This window comes from Thalassophryne amazonica, chromosome 4, assembly GCF_902500255.1.
Source record: "Thalassophryne amazonica chromosome 4, fThaAma1.1, whole genome shotgun sequence".
NCBI classification, from domain to species: Eukaryota; Metazoa; Chordata; class Actinopteri; order Batrachoidiformes; family Batrachoididae; genus Thalassophryne; species Thalassophryne amazonica.
In genome coordinates this window covers 100,231,446-100,244,843 of record NC_047106.1, presented here as the reverse complement: position 1 = coordinate 100,244,843, position 13,398 = coordinate 100,231,446, and positions in this window count along the sequence as shown.

Below are 13,398 nucleotides of genomic sequence, written 5' to 3'. Positions count from 1 at the left end.
TTCCACGGTGCTCCTGTTATGTACGGGCGTGGCCTTGGGAACATATTTTTGAAACTGTTCAAATTTGTAATGCCGCTGTTTAAACAAAGATACACAATGGCCAAACCTCACCTGAAAAACTCGGCATGAAGCATCGCTTCCGACGTAGTGAGCCGCGTTGTTGAGAGGGTCGGACGGGGTCAGGAACCCGAGCAGCAGCGGGAGTCCGGGATCATGGTGCTCTCAAGAAGGCCCCAGAAACGCCCCCCAGGGAAACGGGTGAAAATGGTTAAAAAAACGTAGGATCCCCAGAAAAAGCAAACCAGTTCAAAGAAACCGTAAGAAGAGGAGGTTGTCCAGAGATATTTTCTCTTAAACGATGTCTCTTTTGCGATATAATTCCCCTGAATGCGCCATGAGTGAATTGGATTTATTCGTCGTCCCCGGGACACAGCTGTCCATCGAACAAAGCCAATACGTCAAGGTCACCCTGTTATCCGCCCTGATGGACATGGGCCCTATCGAATTTTTTATCCCCGGAGACGGTGAGAGGTATTTAGACCTCAATAATACGCTACTTTATCTGCATTTGAAAATTATGAACGCTGACGGTACCGACCTGAACAACGATGCCCACGTGGGGTTAATAAATTACCCTCTCAACACAACTTTCTTGCAAGTCGACGTGACACTGGGAGACAGGTTAATTTCCCATTCAAGTGCAACCCACCCCTACAGAGCTATGATGTAGACGCTGCTGAACTTTTCACCTGAGTCATTGAAATCACAGTTCACGGCTGGATTGTTTTACAAAGACACCCCGGGTGACCACAATTCAACCATCATGGATGAAGGGGGACCAAATAAAGGCCTTGTGGCCAGAGCGCGCATTAGCACTGAATCACAAGAATTTCAAGTTCAGGGGCCGCTGCACACTTCTTCTGAACAACGTGGATCTTAGAGTTAAATTAATTCGGGCCAGCAACACTTTCTGCCTGATGGGGCTGGTGGCCTCCACTTTCAAGTTGAAAATTCTGGGCCCGTCCCTATTCGCCAAGAAAGTGACCGTATCCCCTGCAGTGAGATTGGGTCACTCTGCGGCTCTCATGAAAGGGAACGCCATGTACCCATTATCGAGAATCAACGTCAAGACTTACGTGATCCCCATCCATTCCAGGATATGCAACCAAGACAATCTGTTTTTAGGAACCATGCCCAAATATGTGGTTCTGCTTTCGTTTCTGAGATATTAAAGATTTTTTTTAAGGTCATTCAGAGGTTACCATCCCCCCAGTTTGCTCCAAATTGAACCAAACTGGTCTGCTTTTTAGTGCTCCATTTGTGCAGATTTGTGCCATTAAAATTTTCGTTTGTGCTGCTTTAGTTTCTGAGATATTAAGAGTTTTTTTTATATTAAGATATTAAGTATTTTTTGCGCGAGTTCGGCAGGGAGAAGCACAGCAGTTGAGTGCGCTGCTGCATTCATGTACCGTCGGAAGTTACAGGGCTTTTGTTGTTTCAAACTCGGCAGTGATTCCTGAAAGGAGCGTGGTTTTCATTTTATTAATAATACTGTTCATTTTTCAGTAAAGTTAAAAAACATACCACACACCTAAATAAACCTTGAAGCAATTGCACTTAATGTCTTGTGACAGAAATGTGATCGATGAAGTAAAGATAAAGCACAGTTCATTAAAAATGTAAATAATTTATTATAAACAAAAAGACCCTGTAATTTCCGATGGCACCTGAATGCAGCAGCGGCAGCACCGTGCATGTGCCCGTCGTCATAACGCAAAGAGAAAACTCATAATAAATCAGAAACTAAAACAGCACAAACGAAAATTTTGGCACGAAGCACTAAAAAAACAGACCCGTCTGGTTCATTTTGGCGCAAGCTGGGGGGATAATGACATAACAGAAAACTGTCAAAAGGGAGAATAAATAAATAATATAAGTGTAAAGATGATTGAATATATCAGAGCAGTAAATTAATCAGTGCGTGTGAACGCGCATCGACTCGTGCGGTTATTCCATCAGCTGATCACTGATCCACGACGTGAATTCTTCCTTCCAGAACAGCTCTTTATATAATCATTTTGATTAATCTACCCGTTGTCACATGTATAGAAGGACTGGATTATCATTCCCACACTCATATTGTTATATTTAATACAAAATAATAAGCGCACCCAGGAGCTGCTGCTGCTGCATTCAAGTACCGTCGGAAATTACACAACATTTTTTGTTGTTTCAAATTCAACAGCTGCTTGTTGCAAAATAATTAATTGTATGCACATAAAAGATTAATTCTGGCCTATGTAAGGTGCCTGAGCCCATTGAAGCTGCCCTCCCACAAAAAAAAAAAAAAAATCCAAGCAAGCAGGCTGAGTTTGCCTTGTAATTTCCAACGGTACATGAAGCAGCATTAGCCTCAGCTCTCACAAACCGGCTTCTGCACTGTGAAAATATTCAGCTGCCCCAACAAAGTCAAATTAAACAATAATGTTACAAAAACTACACAAACGATTAAAAAATGTCAAGAACGACAGCAAAACGAGACACAGACGAATTGAGGCCCTTCGTTCAAATTTTTCAACGTAGTGCCAGCTGCAGGAACGAAGCTGCGCGAAGGTTAAACCATGCCAATGACAGTCAACGAAAGTCCAGATTTCTTTTTTGTCAGGGCTTTGTCACCCTTCGTTAAGTGCCGTGTGACTGGGCATTTAAGAGCAGGGGCATTCCTTTTTAAAAGAGAGCTCATATCTGTTTATCTTTCTGTAAATAAACCACAGGCCACTCGTGCAGGAGTAACCCAGATCTCAATCTGAAGTGATCTGGACAATCCTGCGTGCAATCCAGTAACAAATATCCGTAAGGTACGCTCGTAGCATCGTCGAGAGCTGCCAAAAAAATTGTTTTCTCCCAGGAAACATTTGCTGAGCAAGAATGTTCATCTGTAACTTGTCTCTGGGGTTTTTAAACAGCACTATATAATTACAATTCAAGCTGATGGTTCAACTGTATTTCCTTTTATGAAATACATTCTGCGTAATCATTATAACACTCATATTCTGATGATATCTGTACTGAGTACAAATTCTTACAACTTCAGTATGATCTGTTGCTTGAAAAATGAGATGGTCCAAAATAGCCAGATGGCTCTGACCTTCAGGAAAAAGGCTTTCATCTTCAAAGGAATCAGGCAGACCTTGTAGGCTATCAGTATCATAATACAGAATCCTGTCAGGGTTTGCCACAGCCTCCATAAAACCATACAAGGTCAAACGCGTGTACGCGGTTGTAAAGGCCGCAATAAAAATATTGTCGGCTTTACCCAGTCAGGTGACATACTGAGGACCGTACCTCCATTCAACCATAGCCACCCGACTGCTGAGGAATGTTAGATAAGTGATGACAGACAGATCAAAAAACAGAAAGTTGAACAGCTCATCTGCATTTCTGATTAGTTTGGTCTGTGTTAGATTCGTCCTCTGGGCGAATTTACCCCAGGAGTTGAGACAAATCTTTGCCATCTCTCATTTTGCAGGAATGTGAGTGATTTTTTTTTTTTATTATTTATTTATTTATTTATTTTTTCTGGATCTAAATGAATGTTCTGATTCACCCAGTAGTCTGCAATATATTTTTCTCTGCTCTCAGGGTCTTTATCAAATTCGGGAGGGAAACCGGAGGCTTCCTGCTTATGTTTTAAGAAGGTGTTTATGTATCCCTCAAAGATTTTATTGCTTTTATCCTCAAAATGTCAGACTTCAAAAATCTTAGCTACAATGTAGCCTGTATCCAGAGCTTTGTGGAATTCTGGGGTCGTCCACGTTCCACACAGGGCTCTCTGCTAATTTGCTGTGTGTGCATGGCCCCGTCTGATAATTTTGATCAGCACATGCGCGACACAGAGCAAACACCAGTTTACCGTGAGGGGTTCTGTGTGGGAGGATGGGAAATTTTAACCCCTGGGGCGGATACACAATGGCTTTGAGCGCAAAATAAGTCCTGGGATCTCGGAAATTTCTGTCAATAATTTCCGGATGCCCCATGGAATATGTGAAATTTATGTTAACATAAGGATAGAGTGAGGTTACATCAACGTAATAGACCTGCTCATCTTGCTTAGCCGTGTACCTCAGCCATGGGGCGCAAGTTCGACCTCCATATAAAGCATTGCAAGGTTTGAGGGGAGCCGGTAACCCCCTGCGGGCGAGGAAATGCTGAATGCTCTCATCCCTCTGTTTCAAATTGGCCCATTCATGCTCCCAAATTACAGTGAGGCTGACGCCCTGTATAGCATGCAGAGCAGCTATTTTTTCCTGACATGTGGCATAGAGCTGCCCAAATGAGGTGTTTGTGAGTTGGTTTATTTTGTGCTGTGTAAAACATGAAGGGCAGCCGTGGTAAAAACACCCGAGAAACTCCCACACTTTTATGCTTCCATTGATCTGAGCATGCCCATCAACATAATAACCCCCTATTTTTTTCTCTGTTTAGAGCGTGATCAATCCCTATGTTTTACGTCTCAGCAACCCATTCTAACCACTGCATGGCATATCCGAATATTTTTTTATGGGCCGTTCTACAATTGTCACTAGACGGGATCGCCAGCATTTTTGGTGCAAGAAAATTAGTTTGGAAAGCAATTGTAACACAGGTGAAAGGATCCACGCATGTTTCAGAGATGAATTCTGACATAAACTTGGAGCAGGCTGCAGCCAGGATTTTTGTGTCGTTATCACAATACATTATGACCTCGGCTTTAAAATCAAAAACTGCTTCTTTTTTTTTGTCTCGTACCACGCATTAAATTCCCTTCTTTCTCCCTCTGACATATTGGCGAGCCTGTAAGCTGAAGAGTCGGGTTATGGGCCGACATAGTTCAGATTTTTTTCTGAACTGAACAGGTGCGGAAAGTAACCTTTGCAGAGGATTTTGTCTTTCAGCCGGATTCCCATGGCTTTCAGCATTTGTGCTAAACACATTGTGAGAAATGATAAGGAATCTATATATTTCTGTTTAAACGCGGCGTCTGTCATGAGTAAGTTTACTCCCGGTCATAATCACAGCAGGGGTTATACCTTGCTCAACTAAGTACCTTAGAAGCAGGTATCCATCAAAACCATTGGAGTTGTGAGCGATGAACACGTATTCTTTGATTTTTCTCATTCTAAAATGTTTAAAGAACCGGGCTACGCAGTCTGTCCCCCATGCACTCCAAAAATCCCATCTTTGTTACAGTGCTGGTGTAAAACTGTACATGTTCCCCATCATTATTGACAAATGTTTCAAAGTCATAAAAAATGCATTTGTCAGAAAGCGTCTCTTCAGCTTTGAGCAGCGTCATATAGCAGAGGTGTCCCTCGCTTTGTTCTTTGAGCGCATCGCTGCATACCGGGCACCTTTTCTGCTTACAGACGTGCAGAGTGCTGTTTTTAGAAAATGTTATGTAATACTCACGTTTACATCGAGGGCATATTTTCCTGTTGTCACACACGCTAACCAATTTAGCGGGATGAGATATACTTTATTGAGAGGATGGTGCTTTGGTTGTTTGTGCAGGCTGTAACAGGGGGGAGTAACATATACTCAACAAAAATATAAACGCAACACTTTTGGTTTTGCTCCCATTTTGTATGAGATGAACTCAAAGAACTAAAACTTTTTCCACATACACAAGATCACCATTTCTCTCAAATATTGTTCACAAACCAGTCTAAATCTGTGATAGTGAGCACTTCTCCTTTGCTGAGATAATCCATCCCACCTCACAGGTGTGCCATATCAAGATGCTGATTAGACACCATGATTAGTGCACAGATGTGCCTTAGACTGCTCACAATAAAAGGCCACTCTGAAAGGTGCAGTTTTATCACACAGCACAATGCCACAGATGTCGCAAGATTTGAAGGAGTGTGCAATTGGCATGCTGACAGCAGGAATGTCAACCAGAACTGTTGCTCGTGTATTGAATGTTCATTTCTCTACCATAAGCCGTCTCCAAAGGCGTTTCAGAGAATTTGGCAGTACATCCAACCAGCCTCACAACCGCAGACCACGTGTAACCACACCAGCCCATGACCTCCACATCCAGCATGTTCACCTCCAAGATCGTCTGAGACCAGCCACTCGGACAGCTGCTGGAACAATCGGTTTGCATAACCAAAGAATTTCTGCACAAACTGTCAGAAACTGTCTCAGGGAAGCTCATCTGCATGCTCGTCGTCCTCATCGGGGTCTTGACCTGACTCCAGTTCGTCGTCGTAACCGATTTGAGCGGGCAAATGCTCGCATTCGCTGCCGTTTGGCACGTTGGAGAGGTGTTCTCTTCACGGATGATGCGAAGGAGATGTGTTGCACTGCATGAGGCAAATGGTGGTCACACCAGATACTGACTGGTATCCCCCCCCAATAAACCAAAACTGCACCTTTCAGAGTGGCCTTTTATTGTGGGCAGTCTAAGGCACACCTGTGCACTAATCATGGTGTCTAATCAGCATCTTGATATGGCACACCTGTGAGGTGGGATGGATTATCTCAGCAAAGAAGTGCTCACTATCACAGATTTCGTCTGGTTTGTGAACAATATTTGAGGGAAATGGTGATATTGTGTATGTGGAAAAAGTTTTAGATCTTTGAGTTCATCTCATACAAAATGGGAGCAAAATCAAAAGTGTTGCATTTATATTTTTGTTGAGTATAGTTTGTTACAATCACTGCAAAATAGTTATTTTTTGGGTATAACAGTCTGAGGTTTCACAAATTTTACAATAAGACGGACAATTAGGACTGTTATAACCCTCATAGCAAAAATCGCATACATATTTCACCCCCAAAAACTTTCATGTTTTTTATCCCATAATAGTAATTTCTGAACAGAAAAAAAAAACTGTTTTGCAGGAATGCTGCATCAGCATTCCTGTTTGGAATTTTGCCAGCTTTCTGTCCCCTTCAGGTCTGAAAAACACGACAGTTTTGCACCCCAGAGCGCTTTCAAATTTCCACACCTGATTGAGAGATACTGGTGTATCAGCTGTTAACCCCACGCTAATTTATAAAGCGTGCCCCCACTCCTCTGCTTCCTGCATGGTCAGATGAGGATTCAATAATTAGACAAGGTTCATCACAAAACAAACTGTTCTCAGGGTTGTACACGATATTAATGCATCTGGATTTTTTCTGTATAACCTCTTGATGCAGGAGGTCATCTATTTTATGCTTGCCACCCCCATTTTGATTACGGATGACTTGGACCACTAATTCCAGAGGGCTGTCAGATAAAGCTTTAGCGTTCGATTGAACTGTAGCGCCATGGCCTTGATTCACTCTGATTAAATAAAATATATTAATCCTGTCTCAACAACCTGAGTTTTCAACTGGAGACAGACTGTGCTTTCCACTCTCATTTGAGAAATTCTTCAGTCATCTGAAGATCTTCAGATAAGTTTTGGAGATGTCCCCCGATGGTCCAACACTGCTTCGCAGAGGAAAAACAAAGCTGTAATTCAAGGTTCTTCAAAAAGAAGCCCTCGTGTTTTGTCAGTTAAACTCTGTTCATTATGAATTACATGACATTATAATGGCTTCACGTCAGAATCTGAGCTTCTCCAGGCCAGGAGAACCCAAACTTTTATGATCAAGTTAAGACAGGACCTCTCCTCATCCGGGGGGAGACCCTTCCTCCATGATAACACGTGGTCATAAACTTTGTCCTGACAATCAGCTTTTATCTTGAGATTAAAGCAAAGGAAAATACCTTTCTTTTAAAATAAAAAAGAATGGTGTCAGCATTTCTTTTTATTCATATATAACAAATTCTAATGTGTTGTATTGATTAATCAAACAAAGTGCTTTGCATGTAATCATTCCAGTTTATTGACATGTGCTCATTTAAACTGTCTGTGACCTTTACGCATTATCTAAAATGTTGAGATTGAAGTATTCCGTTTTAACCCAGAGGATGTGTTTAAGGGACGATGAATGATGTGCATCCATTTGAGTGACTTAGAATAATAGTATTTCAAATTAATTAATGTGTTTAAATAGCTGAATCATTTCTGTCTGCCCTCTTTTGAAGACATGAAGCTTTCTGTAAAGTTACACAGCTAAATGGGCAGAGTTTGGTGACGTCGGTCCCCCTTTAAAAAGTTAGAACAGAGTCTCTCTTTCTCTCTTTTCCGCCTGCTCCACGCTTCTTCCCTTTCTTCTTTATAAACGCTTAATTTTTATTTTTGGGCCCAGGCCCCATTGCAAAGCTAAGCTACCATGTGGCATTCATTCATTCTTTACTTTTAGACAAACTTAAAGTTTTAACCTGACGCTTTAAGGTGTGTGAAGTCTTTTGAATTTTTAAGAGAACTTCCGAGCTGAGGTTTTCAAATTGAGAGTGAATTTACAGAAAAGCGACTTTTCCTTTTCATAATATTTCAATGCTTTTAAAGTTTACCTTTTTTTCTAAATTCACAAAGATTTTTAATCTGGTTCAAACAAACTTTTTAAAAAAGCTACTAGGAGCCATTTTCAACAAACACCTTCTACCTCTGGGTTCCTGCAAGCTGACAACGGAGCTGATTTCAAACCTGACTGCAGGCAGCTATAACCGTTGGCAAAGCCAGCCGACACAAGCCCTGAGATCACTCGGGGTCACCGCTTGGTTAACCCCTCCGACCCAAGTGAGCTCACGCTGCCCAGAGCAGAAATATCAACGACGGATGGACGGAACCAAACCTCCATCAGCAGCTAAATGACCCAGTCCATGGCTCCATGAATGAAGTTTATTGTCGATGGATACAGGTGGCTCCCTTTTGTTAAACATATTCATTCTTGTTTAATATTTTTCTTCATAATTAGTTTCAAAATTCATCCCTAAATTCCAATCAGATTTATTTACTTAAAGTTTTAAGCTTTATCTCTATTTCTTCCAACATCTCATGAGTAAGAAAATTGTTTCCATGAATGAACTTATTTTCAATCACTGTCCAGAAAATGCCAGTAAAATGTTCGTTTCTTGTATAAATTGTAAATATTTTCTGCTGTGGTTTATTTTGTGCTCAGAAGGAAACTCTTGGTCAACCGTATCATGAGAATTCATGACTTTCAGATCAGAGATTGATTAAAGTAAGTGGAGACAGATTCATTCATTTGAGACTGAAGAATTAATGATTAAATTATAGTACCTATTGTTGTGTGTTGGGGGGTGTGGCTGGATGTTTTGGTGTTCTTTTCTTTTCTTTGCTCTTCAGGTGGCATGAGAACTGATTTGTCTGTGGAGAAGGTGCTGGCTGAAGAATCCTCACCCTCATCAACATCATGTGTAGCACCTGTGACTGGTGCTCACATGCAACCTTAAAGACTTTCAGCTGAAGCAGATAATTGGATGGCGTTCTGCATTTAAGGCATGTGTGATTCAAGCAGAACTGCCGGGAACTCGACCTTGTGATGTCCGTTTGTGAGACGCTGAGGACCGCGCCTGGGTTTGACACATCAAGCCCGTGAAGCAAGGAAGGGTGAGGGACACATGCTGTCAGCACACATTAAAGGTGATTAAGTGTTCGACTAATTGTTGATAGTAACTTGGTGTTTTGTTACGCAGTATACTGGAATTGTGATGAGAATTGTGCAGTTTGCTTCTCACTGCTGTGGCGTGCAGGATAAGTGATCCTCCACTTGTTGTGAGAAGCTGCTCATTTGCATAAAGTTAAAAAATACAGACCTGAATGTGTTGCTGATAGCGTGTGTCTTTTGAAAGATATTGTTGTAACTGCTGACTTACCTCACCTCTTCTTTGCTTCACAGAGAGTCAGTTTGTCGTGTCCACCTGGGGGGGGTTTGTCTGGTGGTAGTGGGTCCAGGAACGCTGGGCTTCTATCCTTTTTGGCGCTTAAGAGCGTGCCAACAGTCACTCCACCAGAAGGACGTTCTTTTAGTTTTGTACACATTATTATGCACAGGTGAAAAATAAATTGTTTCTGTTGTTGGAACCGCTTTCTGGTTATTTTTAGCGCTGGATCCTGTCTGACGCAGGTCCGCTCCTCAACTCGCGTCGACACATAACAGTAGTTCCCGGCCATTCCATAATGGACCCAGCGGCAGAAGCGGTTCCTTTTGCCGAAAAAGTTCAAGAACACTTGGAGAAAATATGGGAGCAATTACAGCATCTCGCAAAGCAAATTAAACAAGCAGACGCCCGTGTTACGGAGCTTGCAGCGCAGGCCGTTCCGCTTCCTGCTGCTCCAGCTGCGGCACCATCGATACTAGTGCAGATAACTCCGTCACCCAGAGATTCGGCGTCCGAACTGATTGTTTGTCGTCCGGAGCCTTGTGTGGTGATGCAATGTTCTCTGGTTTCTGCTCAGGCAGGTTGGAGCGCCGCAGCTTTACGAGGACTGTTTGTAGATGGGTTAGATGAGCCGGCAGTCCGTGACGAGCCAAACGATTTAGATGAGCTAATATCATTGGTGATTCGTCTAGATGATCAGATGAAGGAGCGTGGACGCGAGAGAGGACGCCCATCAGAGCGGGTTTTTTTGTCTCGGGGCTTTCCCCGACACAGATCCGGGCCGCCTCTTCTTCGCCCCACTGAGGCTCCTCCGACCGGACCTCTGGCTCCTCCTGTTGACGAGCCCATGCAGCTCGGACGAGCGGAGATCACTGTATTGCCCCGACATGTAAGCGTCAAGAGAAATAATCTCCAAGTGTTCTGGGACAGGCAAAATAATACACATAAAAAAAATAAAAAAAAATCTAGCACGAGTAAATGTTTTGTTTTCTTTAAATAGGGGTTATAATTGTATGGGGAGTCAGAGGCGTATCTGGTGGAGTGATTGTTAGGCGGTTAGAAGCCCGCCTGGGCTCACTTAATTGTTAATTTTTATGTGTTTTTAGGTATTTTCTGTTTGGGTTGTTGGGTCGTTTTATTTTGTTGTTTTTTTTTATTTCTCTACATCCCTAACCCCAACCTCACTTGCCCCAAGACTGTTTGTCTTGTGGGTTGTGGGGTGGTGCAGGTTGGTCACGCTGAGCATTCTCAGAAGACCTCTGCACCTGGGGGGGGGGGGGGGGTGTTAGAGGCGTTTTTCTTGGTTTGGTTAGGGCCCGGTTCCACTCCAGCCTCGGTGAGCCTTTGTACCGTTCGTCATTGGTGTTGCCGGGGTGTGGTGCAGCGGAGACTTACCTCAGTCGGAGGGGTGGGCCGATCTGTTGCCGTTCCCCATTTCGGTAGTTCCACCCCTCCCGAGAGGCTGGGGTATGGTCGAGTTGGGGCACCCGACGTATTTCTGGTTCTCTGCTGCGCCTTGGGGTTGGAGCTGGGTTAGTTTTTTCCTGTTCCCTTCTCCGGCTTAATGTTTTGAGCCGTTCGCCAAAGTTGAGCCGCTGAGGGGCTCTGGGAGGGACTTGGGGTCTTTCGGGGTGCCGGGGAGAGTAACAGGGTTTACGGTCGTTTTATATCCCCCCGGGGTTGTTTTTGGTAGTCCTCCGGGGGTTGATTTTTGATTTTGTTCTGTTTCCTTCCGGGTTCCACCTCCAGGGTTGATGGGACGGTCCTCTGGGGGGGAATTGGCTTGGGGCCAACTAGCCAAGTGTGACCGGGTCTGGGGTTCCGGGGTTGTGGGGAGGGTACCTCCTGGGGTTGATGGTATGGTCCTTTAACGACTCATATGGCTGTTCCTCCTGGAACTGGCGATGAAAGCCTTCTGGGGGGGGTTGGGCTCTGCAGGTCATTCTGGGGGGGTTGTTTGTTGTTTTTCTTTTATGCATTTACGTTTGTATTGTGTTTGTGGGGCTGTGTTGGGTTTTTGCGTTTGGGAGTTTTTCTTTTCTTCCCGGGGTTTGATGGGACGGTCCCCTGGGGAGGTTTTGGGTGGGTTTTATGGATTCTGTCTGACGCAGGTCCGCTCCTCAACTCGCATCGACACATAGCCTATGCTATAAAAAATAATAGGTGGTGCCACAAGATAATAAGTATTAAACCCTAAATTAATTATTTTGGTGACCCGTTATATTGGGCCTAGTCCAGTCTAATTCAATTTGGGAGTTTAATTACTTATTCACTATAAATGGCTACATCTAATGGTTTCCCGCTGTGAGCCGATCATGCTTTATTCCATAAATAAATGTGATATTTTTGGTGCTCCGTGTGAGCATGATTCAGTAATAAATTATTTTATTAAATAAATGTTACATATTTATGGTGCCCACATGTGGAGGCTTTATTATTAAAACTGTTACACATCTATTGATGCTCCGGTATGGAGGCATAAAGATTTAAATAAAAAAACATTACAGAACTAAACGTTCTAAAAGGTTTTGGAAGGCTGTCACATCGGTTTCATTGTTGTAGGCCGTGATTAGGGCAGCCTGGTTGTGGACAGAATCCCCACAAATTTCCATTTGGATACAGTCCCCGGCCCTGGTGTGTTAAAGCTCTTTCCATGGAGGTTTGGACAGCTCCCATAACATTACAATAAAATTCAGCGTAGTCAGGGATTTAATCGGCGTGCAGAAAATTTAGAGATTGTCTGATTTCGATATTGTTAAAAGCGGGTCTCCTGATGACATTAACCACTCCGGCGTCCGTCATCGGGGGGTCATAGCTACAGGCTGCTTGCACTTCATCATCATCGTCATCAGTGCTTTCCATCTGTTTTGAAACAAGGTTCGGTCAGATCGGCACACAGAAATGATCACACAGACTGCATTTTGCTAGAACAAAAAGGCGTATATTTATTCCCCGCAAAAGCAGTTACATCAAACACAAGTGGTTGCAGCGCATGAAACATCTCTTTCTCTCTTACCGTGACGCCTTTAAGGTGGAGAGCCAACACCTTCGGCAGAGTGCGCCTGTCAACCGGCTGGGCGTTCGTACGTAAACCCGCAGCAGACTCTGTCGGAGCATGGCTCTGCCCCCTCTTTTCTAGTGTGTGCGCAAAGGGAGGGTGAGTGGCCATTTCAAACTCCCTGGCGCACATAATTCCTTTAATCAACAGGCATCAAAAAGGTATTTCCTTTTGCAAAAACATAATAACCCCAGCTCTTCACTCCCAGTTCAGAATGACCCCAGCATGCTTCACTCCCAGTCGTTAGTGGCTAAAAAAACAAAGTTGTGCAATCAGTGTAATAATAACAAGTACATCATTAGGGTTACTTTAAGACAGGGGCAAAACAACATAATCTTTTTCTCCACACATTCCACTCTTGGTGTTTTGCACCAGTCAATTTATGTAACCACTAGCAGATTCAGGTAATGCTGGGCTCCAGCCTATTCCATTGATTATGTCCTGCCATAGCATTTCCCACATTTCTTCTAGTGATTCACAAACAAAATTTTGAGTAATATAGTCTTGATTATACCTGTTCCAAACAATATGCTCATATACAAAACCCGATGTTGTGGGGTCTAATGTGACATTG